Here is a 23,552-nt window from a genome sequence, read left to right as displayed (position 1 = left end):
AGTGTTTGAAAAGCAGCTGGACGGTTCTCGCAAACATCTTACCCCGTTTACGCGAAACTGATCCGGGCTTCAAGTAGTTCTGTACGAGAATAGTCTGCTTAGAGAGTTGTACAAACTCTCTGCTCATCCGGAGGAGGAAGAAACGCTCTTGGAGGAAACAATACCTGGCCGTCGGGCAATGTCTCCTCTTCTTTGAGGTGTCTTTTCTCGTTCCTCGCGCTCGTTGCACTTTTATCTTGAATCTCGTGTGCCCGTTCGGAATACGTGCCCAGCATGCTATATTAATCTATCTTCTCGTCCGCTGAAATTCGAGATTAAATTCAGAATTCTTCGCTCCGGGGGGAAAGTAATGTCTGGCATCCGCGCGAATGCACGAAAGTTGCGACAAGAATTCCGGATCTTTCTGAAACGCGAACGAATCGAGACAATGTAAACTTCATTTTCAAAATGAAATTTGGTTTAGCTGGTCATCGATGACCCGCGGTGGCGTTCAGCGACAATGAAGGGGAGGATTTTAACGCGATACGAGAAAAATCATTGAAACGTGAAAAAAAGAGTGAAAGGAGAGAAAGAGAAGGGCAAAATTGGGGAGGCGTTCTCGAGAATCCCACAGACTTTTATTTTTAATGGCATCGACGAGTGGAGAAAGTTGGACGGTCGAGTAAATAAGCGGAGATAGAAGAAATTCAGCCCTAAGCCAGGCATCCCCTTTTAAATTCTCGAGGTGCTACCCTGTCGAGGGTGGGTGTTACCACCTCGAGCGGGGTATGTACGAATGGATCTATATGTATACACGTACATATATATATAAGAAACGTAAATCCATCCTCTATTCTCGTCTGGAATTCTCTTTGCGTGATCTCCTTTTTTTTCTCCACCCAGTGCGTAGACGTATCCTTATCTACCGTCAGGAAAAAAGGGAGTAATCGAGACGAGAAAGAAGGGAGAAGGGATCGCAGAGTTCTCTCGCTCGTATTCTCTGTTTCTGCCGTAGAACTTCGGTTATTTGACTTGCTAATGCACTGAAAATACTCTGCAGGATTGTGGAAAGGAGAGACAGAATCATCGCGGCTCGTCGAAGACCGGTTTCGCACCTTTTTCTCGCCTGTTCGCTCTCCGTTGCCTTAGATTTTCTGTTTCTCCTTAAAACTTGCCACCAGACAATCCCGTGCTACAACCCTTTATCACCGAAGAACCTCAATTGTCTAGTTAAAAGTAGTTAAAGAAACATTTGGATAACCGGAACGTCATCGTTCGACCGGTGAACTAACGAAAAACAAATTTACTCTCCGCAAGTATTTGCCGTATAATTAGCCAACACGTGCCACCCGGTTCGATACGTTTATGGTTGTTTTTACATCCCGACGGGATTAACCCTAAACATGAAGTTCGAGGGTGAAACTATCGAAACACTCTCGCACCCTATTCTCATCTTTCATGCACCCATGCTGCGGCTTTGACACGGGTAACTCGAGACGAAAGAAAAAATAACGTCAGAACTACGGGGGTGGAGATACACTCTATTCAAAACACTTGAAATCTTATCGTTATCTTTTCTTCCCTTCTAAATCAAATTTTCCGACTGTGTTCTTGTTAAACGTAACATGTCACCGGATAGCTGCTTTTGTATTTTACGTTCAGTTGTGGATTTTCAAGTTGAAAGGAGTAGATTTATATTATGTTGAAGATACGAGAGTCAGAGGGGGCGTCTACACCCCTATGTCGAGTATCGTGGCGGAAGGATAAGCGCGTTCGATGTATTATTAATTCTGAGCCAACAATGAACGCAGGACCAGCGGAATTCGCAAATTACGTCCGCGAAGAGCATCGGTAATCCAGACTGAAAGGGCAGGTGATTAATTTATTTCATGAATAACGCTCTTGCGTTTCGCAGCACTCGCAAAAAAGTTTCATTCTCATATCTGTGCTAGAATTTTTGTCGTTTGTCTGTTGCGAAACGCGTAACTAATTACAAGTTTCGCGTTTCAAGAGCATTCTCACGGTCTGTGTGCAGCAGGAGAAAAGAGAGTGTTCCAGGTCGGTGAATATTAATACCACTTGTTCATCCCTCTTCCCCGGTGAGAAGGGAAGTAGCAGGGTGTCGCGTAACGCGACTTCGCTTTTATAAATAACGAAGATCGCATCTCTCGCCGAGCTGGACTCTCTCGCGAGTCCTAAAACTTTTAACAGGCGTTTCGAGCCTTTCCTTCTTCCCACCCTCCGGTGTCCTTCCCTTTCTTATAACCCCTCCCGGGGATGAGTGACGTCCGTCGAGGGTGCACGGCTCGAGATAACCTCTGAGCCTGATGGGAGAAAAAGTTAAGTATATAATTACTTTAGAATGACGAAGCTCGACGCTTGCCAAGCCGCCAAGAATTCGCTGACTGTAATTTTAATCGACTCGGGGGTGCTCATTACCGATACGGTCGGGGGTAATTTATAAATTTGCGAATTACCCAAGTGTGCCACGATTCTTTTGGGAATCTTCGAATAGTCTACTTGTAAATATTAACTATTATATTCTGAAGGATAAATAATCTTCCTAACGATCAATCATTCGACCACCCTATTACGGAACAGGATACTACATTTCCCATCTCTGCCACGATCCGATTAATCGGAATGAAAAAGGGGCAAGTACGGGGAACGGTCTTGGCGGAGGTATTAAAATGTTAATAAGATCGGACCAGTCTAATTAACGAGGGAAAGAAAAAGGAGAAGGAACGATCGGAGAAGAAGTTTTTGACCCACTGTTCAATTCTATCAGGCTGCTTCGCCGTACTGCTCGTCGTTCGTAAACCGTTTCCTCTTGAGAATAAGCGCGTCCATCAAACGTCTCGTTACAACGTAGCTCCTCCAACGTTTCTCCCGTCGTGTTTTTCCTTTTCTCTACCTTCGCCCCCTTGCACCGCCTACCAACAGCAAGTATCTTATACTTAATGAAAATGAGTACAATATTTTGACGTGATCAGAGCAGGAGACGCAGTTAAATTAAACCCTTGTCAAAGGGAAATTCCGCGTCGCGGCAATTTAATAGGAGGAAGAAAAGAAGGCGAAGGAGAAAAAACCTGGCAAAGTGGTTTCCGTAGTTACTTGTTTCGTCTGATAATTTCTTCCATGATCACTGGTTTCCCATGGAATTACAGTTGCAATCGATAAGGGATGCTTTATCTGCGGATTATTAAATATATTCAAACCGATTCGTACAGCATTTTATACGCGCTAATAGCGTAGTCACGGTCATCGCTAAATCCTAAAACGCCGCGAATCCTCTTTATAGGCTGACGCTTGATCCGGCCAGATCTGTCGGTAGATTTTTGAAAAAAAAAAAAAAAAGGAGAAGGGAAAAATCCGGTGGAACGAAGCGTGGAAAACGCGCGCAGCCCGGCACGGCACGGGGTATAACAGGAGAAATCCCATCAAAGGGAAGCGTGTAATTTTGGAGCGTGCTGCATGCAAGCATACCCGCGTATTCGCACATACACACCCGTGTGACACGAGTGATCGCTCGGTTCGGCCACCGGACATCCGTACAAAGTAGCAGCTTGATGGCCAGCCCGGACGACGTAGGCAGCACGAGACTCTGGACGGTAAATTTTTAATGCTCGCGGCTTAATTGTGCTTTGAATCCGAGCGGCACCGCGAGCCCGGGCGAAAAAAGAACCGGCAAATTAGGGGTGGAAGCAGATGGAAAAGGGAGGATCCGAGCTCGTCCGTCCGGGCCCCGGGCTCTCCTCTCTGGTATTCATGCATAGATGAAATGTACCCGAGGAGTAAAACTACTCCTGGCTTGCTATAAAATTCATTACCGAAAGAAACACCGACCGGGCTAGCGCAACTCGCGAAGAAACCGGATACGCCCGATATCGAAGTATCGCCGTTCGAAATTTCCTTATAAATTTTCCCTCGCTATTCCCTACCATCTCGACCATTGCTTTTCCTGCGAACGATGTTTCTCGGATATCGACGATCGCGAAACGCGATACGAGAGGGAGAAACAATATCGACGAACTGTATTAAGAGGGTGAACCCACCTGACCAGGTTGCTAGATGGAAAGCTAAGTCATCGATCATGATCATGATCTCTGAAACCGGGAAACGGCTGGTTTCGTCGCGAGTGTTTGAAAAAACTGTCTCGTCTGGCGAGGCACAACATCGCGTGCAATCCAAGCTGAAGAGCTTTCTGGGTCGACAGTGAAGTGTCGGTAGAGAATCGTACCGCGTGCCTTTGATGCGGAACTGTTTCAACTGTGAGGGCCACTTTACTCGCCCTGACACGTGACTCTTTCGACACGAAGCTTGCTGCGTCGATCTTGCCCTGGCCGCTTGGAAAATGAACAAGAAAAATCTTTATGTCAGGGAAATTTCGTGGCCAAAGAATTTTTCCAATTTATTGATCAAACTTTTTGATCGAAGGTTTGAGCTCTGACAAGAAGCGAACGAATGACCGGTTTCCGTGTACGTACGCGCGTGCCGAGAAACGAGAAACTGAAAATTTCCTGTGCGTTCGTTCGGAAACCTCGGAACCGAGTAATTAAATCCCTTTTTCTGGCCGGAACTTTCTGTTTCTCCTCGAAGCGTTTTCTCGTTTGCTCCTCTGCCGGCTGCTCGCCGACGCACCGCACGGGGGGTGAAATCAAATAGTGGAAAAGTAAGAGGGAAAGAGGCGGTTCTTGGAAGGGAACCCGGGGCTCAAATTCAAACGCTCATTTCTAGGAAAATAAAGGGGAATATTGTAATAAAAAAAAAAAAATAGACGGGAAAGTTGTTCTCTTACGATTCTTCTCGATAGTCGGTGGTTAACGCGGCCTAACGAGGCGTGCCAAAAATAGGAACCCGCTCGAATCGCGCCATCGCAATCCGTTTCGAGCGTAATTAACGAGCTGTACGCGCGACTCGTCGCAAACGACGCGTTGTCGTTGATTCTCTGAAGGCTATTTTGTGGTTGATTCGCAAGTTTAGCAGGAATGTAACACGGTTAACCTTGTCACGGTATTCCCGGCATACTCCGGCTGTAAATTTAACATTTTGCGCGAGTGAATTAGAGGAATAAACGACACAATGAACGGGAGAGATTGTTACTCTTTCCATCTGGTAGCGTGACACTCTATATGGTTTTTAATTATACGCCTCGATCTCGTAATTCACCGGCTCTCCCCTCGAATAAAAGAAACCACTTTGCACCGGTTAACGAGCACACGTTCGTCAAACACGCTGCTGACTTTGGTGGAGGATACGGTTTCCAGCGCGAGGGAGCCGCGACAAGAACCTTACCCTCCTGCGCGTACAGAGAAATTCGTGCACTTGGCCACCGGGTCACCGTTCTCACGATTTTGCCATTTCTCGAATCAATCCCGTATTTGTACTGAATAATTTATAACGAATATTTTCACTTCCATTGATCGGAAAACCAATTTGAAATGAGAAAAGGAAGTTCACGGTCGATAAACTTGGTGGATGAACTGGCATAAACGCATCGCGAAGTCACAGACACCGGTGCATTATCGAACACGGTGCATCGTGTCGATTGGTACGTCCTTTCTCTCCTTTCCGGTTAAACCACACAGCGGTGGCTTTTATTCTCCGCGGCTGTGGAACCCTCTCACTGTTTTTCGTATCCTCTCGGCCGCACTAAAGGAGGTGGCGGAAGACAATGGAATGCTTACGTCAAAACCCGCGCCTGCCTCGTCGGTATTTCATGTCTCAATTATTTCTCACAAAAGCAACCGACGAACAGCGACGGAGGCTGGGTTCCCTTCTCTTCCTCTGCCATACCGTTTCCTGGATAACCGTCAGAACGGTTAACCGAGGTATCATCCATCGTGGAACGGAAAATTTTCACCGGGGAAAAGGACGGTTTTCTCTACGACTACTTAAGCGTCGGTGAAAATCTCGTAAAATCTCGTAAATCTGGAAGTTTTGAAAATACGTTTGTACGGGGTTGTTGGATATCAAATGGCAAGCGATTAAGGAAATACAATTGGAAGAGATAGAATGTTGAAGAAAACGTTAAAACTTCGAACAAAGATTGTCGAAAGCGAGAAACGAGCCAAGCCAAGGTACAATAAGCGAGTTATAAACATCGTTAGTATGCACCGCTCCATCATTACCATTCGTTCTAATGCACGGCGGCTTGGACGTCTCTCGAGGGTGTCGTTCCCGATTATTACCCCGAAAGGGTTGCTACCAAGCCGGGAACAGCACCTGAGGGTGCACTACCTTTGCCCCGTTCGTGATACCCTTTCGTTGTTAGTCTACTTCAACATCAATGATATTTTTCCTCCGTTTAATTATCTCACACGCTTACATCTTCAAGTACGAAGCGTTAACTGTACAGGTACCTAAGCCAAATTTTCAGTTTTCTTCTAAATCAATTTCAAACCTGTCCCGAACTTTCCAAAGCAGTAAACGCGAATGCAAGCTCGAAACTTCTTTCGCGATCCCGAAGAAATTCTGGGAACGCGACGGCGCAAGCTCCGTCGGGTCGTCGTCAGAGCAGCGGTTATTTATTCGTCGTTTAATAAGCAATCTAAATTCCGTCCATCCTTACGGGGCCACGACGGAACGCGTACCCTATCCGTTCAACCCCTGCCCCATCGACGATCCCATCCGTGTCGCTTACCGAGTCAAATCTCTCGAAATCGATCCTTCTCCCCTCTATTCCCGCAACACCTGGACGAATTCGTCGACCACAAGATTCGATAATTCGCGAGGTGACGTGCTCGTCGACGAGCTAAATCCGGAGTATATCCTGACAGCAGGCTCCGCGAGAGTTCGCTGAATTATAGATAAAGTTCGGTGACCGGGGCTGGAAACGCTTCTGCCCGATGCTGCTCGTAGATCAGAATTTTATCTCGTGGCGTCAATTAAATTCACCGATTAAGAAGAGCTCGGCTACCTAAACCTCGATACCTTCTAATTGCTTCCCAATTATAGGGGATTTATGGACGACGATGGAGCTTTACTTCCTATAAAGCTTGTAATGAACCCCCTCTTCCTCCCCTTGTTAGCCGGTATTATCTTAATCTTTGCTATTTTATGATCACGTTATTACACATTTAACGGTTCGTCCTTTGACCCCAGACGAGATCAGAAGAATCTTGTACGAAAAGTCTACAGATGTTTAAAAAATAATTGTGCGAACAATGCACGGTAGAGTCGAGGGGAACGTGAAAAAAGCGCGGTAACCGAAATAGGATCGCATAAATTTTCCAGACGATCGAATTCGAATTTTAAAGCGAATCTAATGAATCCTCCTTCGTGATTTGAATTCTCGCAGCCGGATTTTCGTGAATTATTTCCGCAGGACGGATGTCTTCTCGTGAATAATGAAGCGTGGCTCAAGCGGTATTGCCGACGGATCGTACGAAACCGAGATGCTTCGGAGACGTATCGATCCCAGATCTCTGCGACCGCAACAATTCGAACTTGCGTTCAAATTCGAAAGCAACCTGCTTATTCCCGAAATGTTTGAAGAGAAAAATAAGGAGAATAACAGGGGGATTAAAGCGCGTTAAAGGATCTGAAATACGAAGAAAAGGATCAAAGAACAGGAAAAGTTGCGTCTTCGAACGATTTCACAGGGCGCGTTACTTCTCCGGATTAGCAGACAACATCCGGGGATGAATGTCGCAGAGTAGCAGACGGGCATTAGCGGTGTTGGTGCGGCCGTGAAACAACAAAGCCGGTTTCGACTCCCTTTGTGGCGGAAATGGCACAATGGGGTAGAACGTTGGTAGGGGTGGCAAGCTCGTCTGAGCTTTTCAAATTAAAAGTGTAGTTTAGCAGCGCCACCGTCTGCGTCGTCCAGATTTTGTTCACGGGGCGCTGAGAGCTCAAACGTCGAGTTTGTCTCCTCCGGAAATTCCACGACCACCAGAACGTCAGCGTAACTGCCTCTGCTTAAGGTGGTAAGAGGAATCTGAGGCTTTAAGAATCTAAGAGGACATGTCCATTTCAGAGCTTTTTACGACAGCTACTCTCTGTCGAGAGTATGTAGTCTAAAACTGTATTTTCGTTTGAGAATACATGCTTCGCGTCAACGTTGTTATTAATTATAGGGTTTTAATTTGTATTAATAAGCCGTGGTTATTTATGCAAATCCATATTTATTTTTCATACTGCATGTACTTTACATATTTTAATGGACGTGTTACATATTTCATAGATACTTTGCATATTTGTCATACAATATAAATTTTACTAATTATGATAAGTTATTGATCATCGATGATTCTCGTGACAATCAACGCGTTGAGTAGTACTGAAAAAAGTACGGGGGGGTTGTTCGTTTTCGTATCAAAAAAATCATTCCTAGGGGTGTTTCTTTCTTTTTGGATACTGGAAGCGTAGAAGGGCGAAATGAAAACTCGAGCACGGTAACTAGAGACAGGAACGAAAATTATTTCTGGCCGTTGGAGCGTGGCCTCGGTTAGGCAGGAATTGTAGCTGAAATTTCGGCGTGCGTTTTAAGAGCGAAATACCACGGCGAGATGTCAAAGTTTGTTTAAATAATATATATAACAGCGGTCGACGTGGCGGTCGACGTTTCGAGGCCGTCAGTGTAAAATGAAAAACGGACACGGTGCTCGGTGCATTACTTCGTTAATTTTAATTGCTCCGCCGGCTCGTAATTCCGCTTAGTTTCGCGTCTCTCTCACTCTCTTTTCTCTTTTTGAATAGCTGAAGAACTAGTTGGCACGAAAAAAGAAATCGTCGGGACCAAAATAAAATGTCAAAGTGGAACAGAGGGAAATTCCACTCTCTAGATCTTCGTTTATTTTCTTAATCCGGTGATTAATTCTCCAAAAGCAAAGCCGTATCAACTGTAACCCAGACTTATAAAATTTCAACTAAAATTAGTCGCAGAAATTTTTAAACTCGGAAAAATAAAATCTTTGACCCAACAACATTCGAAACGATCGACAGAACAGATGGAAAATCGGAAAGGAAGATAAAAGGGAAAAAAAGAAGAGGATAGAGCGAGCGAAAGCTCGAACCCTCAGGATCTCGTTTCTCGTTCGCAATTTGCGGCTCGCGCTTCGAACACGAAAATTGCGGGGCGCGTGTGTAGCGGGGCAAACCCCCCTATGGATAGACGCGTCTGGGGGGTGCATCGATGGCTCATGGAAACTCGACACTCGCCGCTAAATACTAGACGCGTTCGATACTCGATATTCGTCGGTCGCACGCGTTATCCGCACGCGCATCTGCTGAAATCCGGAAGCGGAGCGGCGAACCGCGTCTGTCGGGCCAAAGGGTTGAGCAGGAGGGGTGAAAAGTCGTCGGAGGTCACAGAGCAGGGATTACGTTCACCGGTCGTCTCGATGAAACTTAAAATACCCATTTTTCCAAAGACCGAATTTCCAACGACGAAAACGAGTGGAAGACCGTTTCCCGGAACATATTTATTTCGACGGTGTATCGCCGCTATCGTCGCTGTCGTCGCGGGGTTTCAATCGAAAAGTGGCGCGTTGTGTGCACGGCGGGAAAAGCAAGGAAAACAAACAGCCGTCGAAAGCTGGCTCAAAGGAACCGCGAGACGACGCGAGACGACGCTGACGACGCTATTCCCGCGCTCGACGTAGTCCTCTCGCGTGGTCGCGATTTCACCGAGTCAACCCTCGCTTGCAAGTGCACCGCTTTGGTAATTTATTCGCGTACACCGGTCGATTGTATTTCTCAAACGAGCCAGTCTGGTACAGTTATTTAGAGACTCTGCTCTATACTAGGAACCTCCGTCCTTGTTCCCTTTCGACAGATCCTTGCCGTTCAATCGCTTTCCAGCTCGCCACGTGAACGCACAAAAGCAACTTGTACCATTTAGAGGAGAGTCACGATTCGAATGCTTTTGATCTTCTTGCTCGTTTATTCCTGCGATCTCTTACGCGTGACAAATGTTCGCAAAGAGACAGCGGAATTAACCCCTTGGCTTACGATCTTTGTTACGAGTCACTCTCTTATACACACCCTGTACATAGCGTACATTTAGAAACTACACTCTAATGACGTAGACAGCGAAAGGTATAATCTCTGTAAAACTGCTAACTCCGGTCACGTTGTTCATTTATTTCGTTAAATGCAACGACCGATCGGGCATTAACGGGAAGATCGATGAGTTCGAGGGACGGGTGGCCTTTAAATCCCACCGGGCGGGATACATGGCCGGCTGTAAATGTCAAGAGGAGCTCGATGTTTAGTCGGAGTCGACAGAGCAAATGCACTCGCTACTTCGTGCGAGAGACAGGTGAGGATTGTCAGCCACCTCTTCCCGACTTATCTGTCTTTCTTACGGCATCCTCCTTTCCTTCTTTCCTCCGCCTTTTCCTCCGTTACGCCGCGACTACTTCGCTCTGTTGGAGCACCTTTTAGACGCGTGCGGCCGCCGCGTTAATGCGCCATTAGGGAGCACCGTGGGACGAGAGGCAGCTACGACTTCTCTAAACGCCTTCTCTTTTCCGCTCGCAGAAACTCGGGAATTCAGACCAGATTCTTATCCTCTAATAAATGCCAATGAACTCGGGATTATTTCGGAGAGACAAAAACCAGCATGAAAATAAATTAATTACGCTATCTTGCGCGTTTTTATAGATAATGAAAGCAAGTTGGAATCGCGAGGAAACGTTGTAAAAGTGTCGTGGTGGTGATCGAGAGGCGAGGGGTGACGTAGAGGTAGCACGGGACGTAAGATAACGGCAAGAGCCTCGGTATGGACGTTTATCAATGATATACGATACGCACGCGCGCCTCGATATCGTCTCTCGATGCTTTCGAGCGGGCTCGCGAGGAAAAGGGGTGTCCGATGTATACGGCTAGCGTTATGCCACCAGGCACGCGACCCACGCGTAAATACCAGTCGCTTCGTGCACCTGTCTCCGTGTACGCCGGTGAGTTTCAAGCGGAAACTTATGAAAGAAAAGGTGGAAACAGCGTGACAGAAGCGTTGACTCCTAGCGTGACACCTTCGAGTAACTGTCAATGAATATCGCCTTCGCTATCGTTAAACTTAGAGAGCTTTCTTTCGTTTCAACTTGCTAAATTAAAGAAGGACGCGATCAGCGCGTATTTCGGGAAACGAGAACATAATTGTAACAAACGAGGAGAAAGTTAATAAGAGGATTGTCTTGATGCTCGGTCTCGAGTAAACGTACAATGGCTGGCTCTGCTTCCCTGACATAGGTATTCGCGTTAACGCGAATTTCTAGCCTCGACGCGATATTATCCCGCGGGCTGGCGTCCCGACGCCTTGGATAATTGAACGGCGTAAAGTCGGCCGGCAGAGGGTCATAGCCGTTAAGCTGACGGTTCTGCCTAGGCGCGAAATGCATCGTCGGACCGACGCGCTATAAATTTTTAATGCGTTTCCCGGGATAGCTGGCATAAAACAGCCGGATGTAATTGAACGTACTCCGGTTAGTCGAACAAACTAGCCGAAGAACAATCATCCTCGCTCGCTGGCCGAATAAATGAAAGATCAGGCGTCTTGATGAAATAGCGAAATGAAATTTAACGACGGAGCTAACGTGGCTATTACTGCGGGATTAAATCAGTGTATGGTTGAACGAGCGGTTAATTATATTTCCCTTTTGGAGAAGAAATTTAATATAGCAATTTCGAACGATTCAGGCTCAAATTCAAATCTGATTTTATCGTTTCAATTTTCCTTACCCGAGAAATTAAGACACCTGTTCTCGCGGATATAAGCGCAATGACCCGCGCAATGGACTCGCCTAACAGCTAGCGAAAAGAGCCCCGTATGATCTTCTTGTATTTCAACTGTGTCGCGCGTATTCGGAGCGTATACGCGCTCGTTTTGCCCGAATTATTTGCACGGCCATCGTGAAAACCACGGAATGACGTGATCTCGACGAAATTTGTACGCGAGTTCAACCGCTAACCGGAGAAATCCGAGAGTGTTCCACTAACAACCGCGTCGAATTACGGCTGGACGATTTCGTAGGGTAACGCCTTGCTTTTGGGAGAAATTACTCGCGAGACGGTTTTAGAGTCGACAAACCTCGGTCCTCGTGATCGCTGCACGATAAACATTCGTGGTTTATTCATCGCTATATCTCTGAACCCAACTATACATCAGTGTACACAGGCTACTTTAGATAATCCATATACAGCAAGTGCTTTTCAGCTTTGAATCCCTTCTATAGCGAAAGGGTTAACCTCAATCACGTTCCTTTTAATCCGTCTACCGCGAAAATCGTCGTATCCCTAGCGTGGTTCTGCGTACATTCCGCGGAGACCCGGTTCGTTAGTCGTAGCTGGAAATTTCCCTGGACCTGTTCATTTTCCAGCCCTCTTTATCCGACGAATCAGCCGGAACTATAGCGGCGTGCGGACCGATGGTCTGTCGAGAGAGGGGTGGGACCGAACAACGTCCAGCAGCCCGGGGTGATACACTGGCAGGCTGGTGGCCAGCTACTGCTTCGTTCTCTGGTTCCCAGGACTAATGTTCCCTCGGGCAGGACGACTGGTATCTCTGTACGTCCCATGAACTTGCATGCTCTTCCTCGATCCCTGCCACCCCTCCATCGGATCCGTCATAATAAAGGACCGATCTCGGAGATAACCGCGTGCCTACTCGTCGTAAAACGTTTTACACACGCAGTAAAAGAAACGTTAATCACGGGACCAGTCGGCGAACGACGAGCTCTGCTTTTACGTCGCATAATCAAGTCACCGGCATTAAAGCGGGAATTAACCACGTTGCCCTTTCTTTCTCCGCAACTTCTCTGCTTTCATTTTTCGGTTGAAAGGAAGCTTCTTTTGCTGGTCGAATGGAATCGAAAGGGTTCGAGAGGGTATGAAATTTTGAATCGTTACGAAGTGGGATTATTTGAAATTCGTCGTCGATGTTATGTTTAACTGGGCAGCTATGCAATGTTTTCCGTTTAATATTTTCACGGCGGTGTGCTTTTACGCTTCACTTCAGCTTCAGCTAAAAACGTAGATATATGATTTCATTTCGAATAAAAAATTCACGAACCACCGCGGTACCTTCTCTCTGAGTATAAAAAATATTAAAAACCTTTGGAATATGACGAAAATGAGCGTAAGGGGCCAACGACCCGGCAGGTTCAGCGTCCTCATTGAGAAAACGAAAGCTCGCCGTTGAATAGGTTAAGAAAACCTCTTCGTTACGAGTTTCCTTCGGGATTCTCAGCCGTCTAACGCGTTTCTCCCCGTTTTGCGGACCAGGCTTTTCGCGCTTCGTTTCACGGAAAGAGCGACGCGATAATTTCGATAGGGTACGCTCGAGATAGTCGGCGTTGTTCGTTGGCCAAAGAAAACGTGGCAGTCACGTAATTTTCCGACGGGGCACCCCCTCCGTTCGCCGTCGTAAATATTCCCGTCGACTCTTTTTTGGCCAGCGTCCAGTCGATGGCCTTGCAAGACTGCTACCTGGTCGTCCGAGAAGAAAAGCTGGACGGCTTGGCCAATATTTTTGACGATTAAGGAAAGAGGTGGAGCTCCATTTTGAGAGGAGAAATTGAATCGTACGGTTTCCTCGTCGGCTCCTCCTCGAGGTCGTTTCCGCAGCCGTTGTCGTTGGCCTCTCTCCAGAAAATATAACCCACTAGCACCCTCCTCGCCTTTTTCCTTGCTCCTCAAGCTGCTCGACATCTACAACCATTCGCGGAACGGTCCGTACGAAGTGGCAGCCGATAAATATCGAAACACTTAGCCCCTGTTTTCATAGTGGTTGAATTTGATGTTCCAGAGGTCCCGACGCTTTTCTCTTTCTCCTCTACGATGGTACTTTTTCTCTTTCGCCTCTTAATCCGCCGGTATTTTTCTTGGCTATTCCCGATAGCCCTCGGCTTTTCGACCGAGCGCAATAACCCTTTCCGAGGAAAACATGGAACGTTCTGTTGAACGAGGACAGCTTTTATTTTTTTCAAAAGATACATATACAAATCCGCATCGATGCGAAGGTAGAAAATACTCGTCCCGAAGCTCCTTCGAGGTACGATCTTTGAAAACCACCCCGAGATGTATAATTGCATGGCATCCCTCTCGCAGAACACGTTCTCCGCGGCACATCGCGTTGCCTCTCTTCGTCGTTCCCGCGATCCAATTATACGATGCGCGGTAATCGTCGTTAAAAGGGATCAGGAATCATTAACGTGGTCCCGTTGTGTCCAGGAAATCTCGATACACACGGACCGGGTGAAGGAGTGAAAGACACTCGAGAAATGGGGATAATTATGCGAGTCAGGCGGTGGGAAGGCGTTTTCTTCTGGTCGACGAGTCGTGGTGGTATCGGGGTTTATCTTTGTACGGTCTGGTGAATAGAAGCACGAGGGAGCGGGATTCAAGCGCAACGGATATCCTATTATCCATTAATATATAAACCCTGCGGTCGACGACACCTCGGTGCCTCCGCGTGGCTCCTTTTCATCATCGATTTCGTTGCCGATGAAAATGGCCGGTTGCCTTCGTTTCGCGAACGCGCGAGATATTTCGAGCGGCTAGACGTAACGTCGTTAAACCGGCCGGAATAATTGTCTGTCATGCGACGAACGTGGCCGTCACTCGAATTAGAAACGTCGAGGATTTTGCGAGCGATCGAACGACACGCGACCGAGTCGACCGACCGTTCTGAAAGATTCAGACCCCAAGCCACCGGCGTGCCAAGAGGTCGACCACCTTTTCCTCACTCTCGATCGATGCATTCGAGTTGAGTGCAGTTCGACCGGGTCGATATTGAATTTTAATACCGACCGTCTTGTTCCGGAGTTTTGGACCTTCCGTTCGTTCCTCCTGCAATTATCCTCGACGCCTTCGCTATTTAACCCTATTTTCCGGATATCGGAACGACGTCAGCTTCCTTGCATTACCAATTCGTTCCTTTCAACCGGTACTTTGATCCTTGTTGTTGGTTTAAAATACATATTTCGGTCGCGCCGAATTCGAACACGGATTTAGAATTGCGACAACCTTTGGCTTGAATTATAAATGAACACTCTTATTTCGGGTACAGATACAGGATATATAAATTTGATTATTAACGCTTTGACTGTCAGACTGACAATCTTTTTCTTATTTAATTCGAATGGTTACAACGTGTACGTTATTTGAAGTCACGTTTCGGAGTTTGTATCGAGAGGACGAGAGAAAAGGAAGAGGGCAGTTTCCCCTTTCGCTGGTTGCATAAAGCCGTTCTAACGAGGCCTCGATTTATCGAACACGCCAGCCAGGTTACCTCTTTCCGAGCGCTGTCATTACGTGGCATTATGCGGTTTTCCCGTTTGAAGTGTTAATCAACCGGGCCGCCGCATTCCTGGCCGTGCGTAAACGAACTCTAAATAGCCCGAAACGTAAACAGCCTGTCACTGCGAAAAAGGGCTGTTTTCCGTGTCTCTCCCCCTGTTCCAGCCTTTCTTTCTGTTTTTCTACTGTCTTCTTTTTTTTTTTTTATTCGTCAGACCGTTCCCTTCGTTTCGTCCCATCGCTTTGTATTCGATATCGCGACAACCCTTTGCCGTGTCAAACAGCGTGCTGCTCCACTTAGACGTCCTGAAAAGATTCAAAGTCTTTGTGTGCTCTCAATGAAATCGTATTAGAAATTTCTAACCGTGTTGATAAACAAGAATCGTCGAGACAATTCTCGCAGGATTATCATTTCCATTTTTCGATTTCGCCGACCACGTTAATCGAATAAAGTCGAAGGACCAGCGCGTTAACAGCACTGCCCCGAGATCAAAGCGGGCCGGTGTATCTTTCGTACCGGCAAAGGGACACGCGAGGGTTGAGCGTGGAGAAAAAAAGAGAAATTACACGGAGGGGGTGCGAACGAGGCGAGCCGCAACGGTGAACCGATCGCACGCAGCTGCGTGCAGTAATGCAGCCCAGTAATTACGTTATTCGCAGCTGATTGCTGCTGGTCCGCGTTAACGCGATTATCAATGGAATCGATCACTTACTCGCGGCGGTGGTCCTGGAATTTCCAACTTCTGGCTCGTGTCGCGTCGAGCATCCCCTCCTGATTTTCACCCTGCTTTCCCTACGGCCTCGCCTCTGGCCCTGCCGGTCGCCGAAAAGTTTCCTTTGATTGGACGACGGACGCAATTAAAGCGGCACGACGAACACGCGACAGAAGTTACCAGCCGTGGAAAGAAGCAAGGAGGATGGTCGGTGTTCTCCTTGCTAATGAGGCAGAGACACGGAGTGTAACTTCCTAGTCGATGAAAAGAACGCTTTTTCTTCGTTTTCTTTTTCGTTGTTTGTGCACCGGCTTGTTTCGTTGCTGACGCGACGGAGTAGGGTTAATTATTAAAGGGGCACCCATTAGGTAACGTCTCTACTCGAGATGGCTGAAAAACATCCCATCAATGTCGTTAGATTTTGTTCGATTCAAAAGATAGAGGCAAATTGACATTTTCACACCTTGGTAACTATAGAAATCTTTGCAAGCAAAGAAGGAAGTACCACGGTACGATGAGATTCTTTCGAGCTTTCAATCCAGTGCGTTTCATTTAACAAAAGAAATCTCAAGGGATCGAGGCAACGGAGTACTTTCTCAGGTAACATTCTTTTCTCCACGGTATTCATCGAATGTTCGTTTTTTTTTTCTCTTTTGTTGGCCATTTGAAAAATCGAAACGTCGCCAAAGAGTCCCTGGAGGTAAGTCGAATGGGGGGGATGTACGTTTGTTCTCCTTTTCGTCGCGTCCTAGAGACTTTATCAGGATACACTCGAAGCCGAAGCGAAACCTCGGTTTTTGCGACGGATGGGGAAGTAGCTTGAATGGGGTTCCAACGTTTTCGTGCTGGCGGAACCATCTCATTTGCATAATGCTGTTAGTACTGGTTGGGTGGCGATGCTGTGGCTGCGGAGCGCGGAAGGAGGAACGCTGGTCGTCGAGGCGGGGAAATTGCACTTGGAGAGAAAGTGAAACGACGGAGAGAGGAAGGAGCCGAGCCGGCCTATAGAGACTATGGAAGCATGTCACTCGAAAGTGAATTTGCTTTCGTGGTCTACGCTCCGAACGATGTTGTTTTCTATCGAGTAACGACGGCTAACGCGACATCGTTCTTCCCGTTTTTTTCTCCCTACCGTCTAAGATAATTTCTTCTATTGTTTAAAGAAAATTGCCGACGCATAATCTCTCGTAATCCTAGCCTGGATCGATAAACGACTGTGAGCCCTTTTTTCTGTTTAGCTTTTGAAAGAAAGCCGCGATTTGTTTCGAACAGGGACAATACAGGGCAGAAGTCGTTACACGGGACGAAAGTCCTTTATCGTCCCGTTGATGTCACGCTAAAAAGAGAGAACGGGCCGTAAGCGATCGAAGCCGGGGGATTTTGAATGACGGGCACGTTCCTGCAATATGCATAACCGGGACTCGAACACGGGAAACCTCTTTATGAAGCGCGACCGGTCCACTAAATCATTCATTACCTTGGACCGTCTCGGATGACTAATTAAAGCCGCCACAGATTGCTTTGCCGAGACGTTTCTGATTATCTAATCAATCTAATTCCGTTCGTACATGCACGCGATTGGAATTTAATTGATAATATTATCTAACAACATAAACAGTACATTCAATAATACATCAGTTTACTTGCTTAAAATTATTCCATTTAATTAAGTTTTCAATTTATTTCGAAGAACAATCGTAAAGCATCCGCCTTAAAATTCTCCCCCATAAGAACACATTTTCTCGTCTAACCTGAAGACAATGAAACGAGTTTGATCTCGCTTCGGAGGAATCAATTTTCATCCTCTTCGAAGAAGCTAAATAGTCTCTACAAATTGAGCGCTCTTCCCTCGTGTCTTTTCTCAAGATGTTGCAGTAACGTCGACTCTTGTCGGAAGAGCCGCGTGGACGAGCCTTTTCAGACCGATTGAACGATTTGAATTAACGTTCGTTCGGTGGAGAAGGGGCTTAGCCGAAGGGACAAGGGAGGTTTTTATCGCGACTGATACGGGAGTGGTCGATGTCCCGGGGTAAGGAGAAGCTATAAACCAGGAGTTGCGAACAAATCAATGTGAGTGCTTTCGAAGCAGAACCTCGGGGACGATCGCAGTCATGGAAAAGAGGAAGGAGAACCGCTCATTTACTTTAACGGCCTACACGATCCCCCCTGCCAGTGGAAACTATCAATTCGATCATCGAAAACCGTCACCCCTCTAGCAAGAGGGGTTAATCTAGTCAAGTAAAGAAAGTTGAATTTCGATAAAATAGCATTGGATAAAGCGTAGATTGAAATTGTCGAATTTTTGGAATATACTTCCATCAGAAATTCAGTTTAATTGAAGGAATCTTCAGATCCAAACAATATTCCTCTAAAGCCCAGATAGCAGGATCTTTCAAGAGGGAGTCGTCTCTAACTTAAATCTCCGTCCGGGACGTTGACAGTTAATTAGAAAGCGATATAAGCCGTAATGGATCCAGGAGCAATAATATCCCCGTAATAATTCCCCTTCGATTCCTTTCCATTGGAAAGTTCTGCAGGGCTCGTGGGTTATTCGCGATGGAAAAGATTTCGCGAGAAAGGCGACCGAGATCTGCGTTTGACAGTTGGACGCTGGACAACGGAAGTACAGGAATTGAAAGCATGCGCGGGAGGAAAAGGGAGTCGTGGGGATGTTCGAAGAGCCCTTTAAGTTTTATAGACCGTCCAAGAACGCGTCCCGACGAACGTCGAAAATAAAATGTTTTTGTTAACCTTAATAGAGGAAATATCGTGTAAAAATATGCATTTGTGTATGCATTAATTAATCATTAAATTGGTGTTACCAGTACAGCCGTGGCTCGATGGTAGTGGCGTCTCGACGCTCGTTTGTTCACCGACGACACATTATCGCGAAATCGTTCGTGGCGAGTTATTAACGCGTTTAACGAGTTCACGGTCACACGTAGCCTGTTAACGAGGAAGCATTGTGACGGCGAATAAAAGGAACGGTTAAACTGGTCGCAAGAAAGTCGCGTTACACGGGGGGACAATAAAATCATCGTCGGGAGAGACCGTCTGGAGTTTAAAATTAGACCTGGCGCGCGAGCAACACGGGAACTTTGCCGGTGCATAAAAATCTATTGTTCTTTCCAAGTTTCTTAATTGTAGCTCGCGTAAACCTTGCCGCCCTGTGCAAGCTTCCGGCCACGGTACGAGGGACGCGTGACGGCAAGAAACTTCAGACAGATTTTCTTTTGGTAATTGTCTGTAAAACTGATACGAACAGCTAAAGTTCGATAATTGCTTCGAAATAATTCAAATATCATTAATTAATAGTTAGAAGTTTTCTATGAATTTGAAGGCCTTGCATTTTTCGCGCAGTCTGAGCTTTTACGAGGGACGTAACTGGTGAACAAGTAGTATTAAGCGAAATTAGTCAGACGCACCGAGTATAATTAATTTTCCTTGGTACTCGATATAATTTCAAGACTTAAAAATTAGGGACGAGGGTAATAGTGTTTCTGTGCAGTGAAATGTAAGCGTATACATCCTATCGACTAAATTGGTTGAAAATTTGCAACGGAGAGTATCGAATGCCTATCTCCAAACACGAGTAGCGAGGCGTATAATGTGCAGACTCTATCGGCAGCTCGATTTCTCGGCCCTCGAAGGGTGCATTCAAATGAGGATCGCAGATGTTCGTCCTCGTCTCAACCCTTCCTCTCATTCTCGTCGAAGGTTATCGTCCGAAGAAGGAACCGACCATCGTCTTATTCCTTTGTTGCGACGGAGTGAACGTGTGACTCTTAGATTTCCATAAAAAAGAAAAAAAACGCGAGAAAAGAGGGAACGATGGCGAAGACTGGCCCGAGGCCAGCGTCCACCGTTCTACTTGGAACTTCGTCTCGATGGAATTGTCGCAGAGGTCCACTGCTGGAATAGGGTGCAAGAATAACGGAGAGCGAAGGGTTGGCTGGGGTTCGAACGGTTTACGAGCAACCAAAGGGCACGACAAGTCGGTTTATCGGGTCTCGACCGGTGGGTCTATTGAATGAACAGCCGTTTAGTCCAGGCGGCGTATTGTTGGACTAGACATCACGGAAATTCGACTTTCTCCTTTTTCGTTCCTCCTCTGATCGTTCTCTGTCTTCCTCGTCGACGAGAAACACGTGGAAATAGCGCACGGACCGTGTTGTCGCCTAACGTCGAAGAAGAATCTCATGCATGTTTGATGCAAGTCGATTTTCCTGGCACCGCATCGGGTACAACTCTGAAGTACACCTGGCTAGGACACCTCGTGGGAGTTTACGACGGTATCGACTGTTACCTCTGGGGATTCACCGAATTTCACTATTTTATTCCAATTTTCTTTTCGTGGTATTTTCGTTATCGCGGAGCCGGCGCCTTTTGACGAGTCTCTACGGAGCAGGACGATCGTGTTGCGCCTTGGCAAGGACTTTGTAAGAAGTTACTGGGAGCACGAGTGCTTCTGGAGAATATCCTGGGTTTTACCTAGATGTAGATAAGTTAGTGCTTCGACTCCTTATCCTTGTTTCTAGCAGCTTTTTCCCCGATAAATATTTAATAACTTATTGTCGCACTGTGTATACCTGTACACACTGAAAGAAGTGAAAAAAAAAATGATATTATTTATGCAAAAGAAGAGAGCAGCGTGCACGAAATCGTTGGTGAAGGAGGTAAATCAAGACCGCGGAAACGCGGTTGGTCGACACGATTTATTTTCAACCTCGAACAAACCACCCCCGGTGTTCGCCTCCTCTGCGTCGCCATTCGTTTTCGATGCTGCCCTCCCCCACAAGCTGAAATTATCATTTAGCCCGCGAGGCTAAAGCACATATCCTCGTTTAGTCTGCCCGGAGACAATTTACGACACTTTCCGCAGGGCCGCGCTTAATCCGCGCCTCCCAGCCTCTCTCGAGCGTTCCGCGCCGACAGTCGCATCGCCGTCTACCGTTGGTTGTTCAACACCACTGTGTATATGTACCTAATATACAAATCGAGCTTAATCCCCGAGCTGAATCAGCTTTTGCCCGCGACAACGCGAGATCAACGCTTGAACTTCAAAGACCGGTATAACTAGTCACGTTTTCGTCCTCTCTTACTCGACCCTTTCGCTCGAGTAACTGCGCGACTGTAAACACAAGAACTGTAACACAAATTAGGCCGCTTTGTCGCGGCCGGCATTATTTGTCGAGAAACAGGAACAAGAAGGAATTGTACCGGGGTTGGACTTGTTACGGTATACACGAAGAGTTTATGGTTTAATTCCGACGAAGGAGAATGCAGGAAACGCTTTGCAAACTCTGTTCGAAATCCAACGTTTGAAGAACAATTTTTCCGTATTTCCTTTAGCCGTCAGCGATGTCTATTACACGGACGTATGTACTAGTCGGCCGATAATTATGCGAACCGCCCCAGGGCCTATTAACACCAAAAACGAAGCCATATACATAGATCGATAATTGAAACGCGCCACAAATCAACGTCGCCGAGCGTGTAGTTGTAGGTCCCGCCCAGACACGTCCGCCTATAACGCAATTTGTCCGTACAGAGGGATGGAAGTTGAAGCTCGAAACGTTTTTTTTTTTTTTTCTTCGTTTTTACCCCGAAAAGTCACCGGGTGAACGGAGCTCCCTTTATTAAGTGCGGAGAGTCGAAAAGGGGCTCGCGTTGCCGAAATTTACAGCCATTTTTCATCCCCTTTTCGCGGACAACTCGCGAAGGGTGGACGAGTCTCGGCCGTCCTCTTCTTTACGCGGCGTGCCAGTTCGGCCGGGTAATAAATGGCACGGACGTAGCTACTTTTCAATCGGTCGCTCTCTAAGAGTCAATAAGTGTCGACGGATGATGTACAGTCCTATGCGTGGGCGTAATAAGGCGTTCACGGGGTTGAACGACGACGACTCGGTCGTCATGGAAATTCCGAGGAACTCTTCCACGGGTTTCTTCGCTCGAATTTGTTCCTGAAACGCGTTCGAAAGAGAAGATCCCGCGGTTCGTACACACATGCGCAACGATGGTGCATAATAAGCAACATTGAAATTAGGAGGGCGAGCAGTGTTTTAATATAAATTCATCCGCGCTGCTGGCATGAATTATTCACCGTGTAATTTGGACAAACAACTGCCTAATAAGCAGTCTACCCCGTATACAGCGTCTAGGCGCACCGTTCACCGAGGGGGTGAGATTGTTTTAACCGCTGCAATTGTTCCACGACGATTCCATTGGGTAACCGTAAAAGGGTAACCGTTGATTTTCTTCGCTATCAAATGCTGTTCGTTAAAAATAAAGAAGGGAATGGTTTTAACGGACGATGATAAATCTCACCTGGGGATGAGGAATCACAGTAAGGGAAAGACAGTTTTACGAGAGGCTAGTTTCGAGCCATCGGTTGGCAAGCACGAAGACGCGAAGATTTGAAGAAAAGAGAATGACAAGCAGACTCGTCCGTCTGAGGCGGGTAAATTGCATCCCGAGTTACACACGCGGCCGGTCTTTTCCCCGGGAAACACGAAAGTGCACTTCCGCGAGTTGGGAACTCACGGAATACCATTAGATGCGCAGCTTGCTCTGTTTATTAAGAGTTATGATCGTACGGGATACTTATTAGCTTTCTCTCTCGGTGGTGTTTCCACCTGGAATTCGTCTTCCATTTCCTGCTGATTTTAACGCGCATGACTTTTGACAAAAATTAATTAATAAAATTAACGAGTGGCAGATACCTCTTTAACGAAAACTAGTTAAAAGTCAGACATCCAATGTTTTCGGCTTTAAAACGTTTGCTTCCCTCCTCGTTTCGCATCCACCTTTCTTCTCTAACTCCCTTTTCATTCTCCTAGGGGTCGAATCGAACAGTCTACCCTCCCTCGATGGCCCGGTAATACCGACATCCGGCCCACTTTTGCCAGTTTAACGAGACGCTCTCTCTCCCGAACTTGATCTACGTCTAGATATTTTTCTCATCAGCGTTCGGCCCGGTAAACGGCGTAGCCAGCGGGCGGATACGAGCGTACGCGAGATGCCGAGGGGTAGCAGACTGTATAGGGTGGGCTTAACGGTATCGGGCGACGCGGGCTGGCGTGGGGACGCGCGGGGTGGACATATTTTTCTTGAAATTTGTCGCGGCTATCGGGCCAAAGGGATCTACCCTCGCGTATAATTCCCAGCCGGAGAAGCTGCAAATCTCGAGCCCTCTATCTTCCCAACAACCCTCTCCCTCTCTGTACCGGTTCACTCGCCCTCCCTCGAGGCTGATATAAACGTTTAAGATTCCTGCATTTACGCGCCCTGTGACGAATCTAGCCACGATAAACGTTTTTCGTCCTGCGATTGTATGCAATTATTCGGGGGTTGTTTGGTGATTTTGAGGCTTCACTCTCTGAAGGGGGTGTTAAACCAGCTGAATATACTATTTTAACACTTCTTATTTCTACCACGTGGTTCGCAGGGATCGCCTTCAAACGACGTTTTCCGCACGAAATCCACCCTTAAGTCGCGCGCGTGATTTTATCCGCCGCAACGTACCGCTTAAGTGCTTTGTCGTCCGCCAAGGGCTCACCACCCACCCTTCGTCGTTCCTGGTCGTTCACAAATCTTCTTGATTTCACCTACGTG

General features: G+C 46.9%; 1 protein-coding gene across 6 annotated transcripts in view; it reads left to right on the top strand.

Moving 5' to 3' along the window:
* LOC117601716 (uncharacterized) overlaps nucleotides 1-23,552 on the top strand; it is a 230,376-nt gene that overhangs the window by 164,777 nt on the left and 42,047 nt on the right. The window lies entirely within an intron of this gene.

Source organism: Osmia lignaria, chromosome 6 (genome assembly GCF_051020975.1).
Source record: "Osmia lignaria lignaria isolate PbOS001 chromosome 6, iyOsmLign1, whole genome shotgun sequence".
NCBI lineage: Eukaryota > Metazoa > Arthropoda > Insecta > Hymenoptera > Megachilidae > Osmia > Osmia lignaria.
This window is presented reverse-complemented; position numbering and strand designations above follow the sequence as displayed.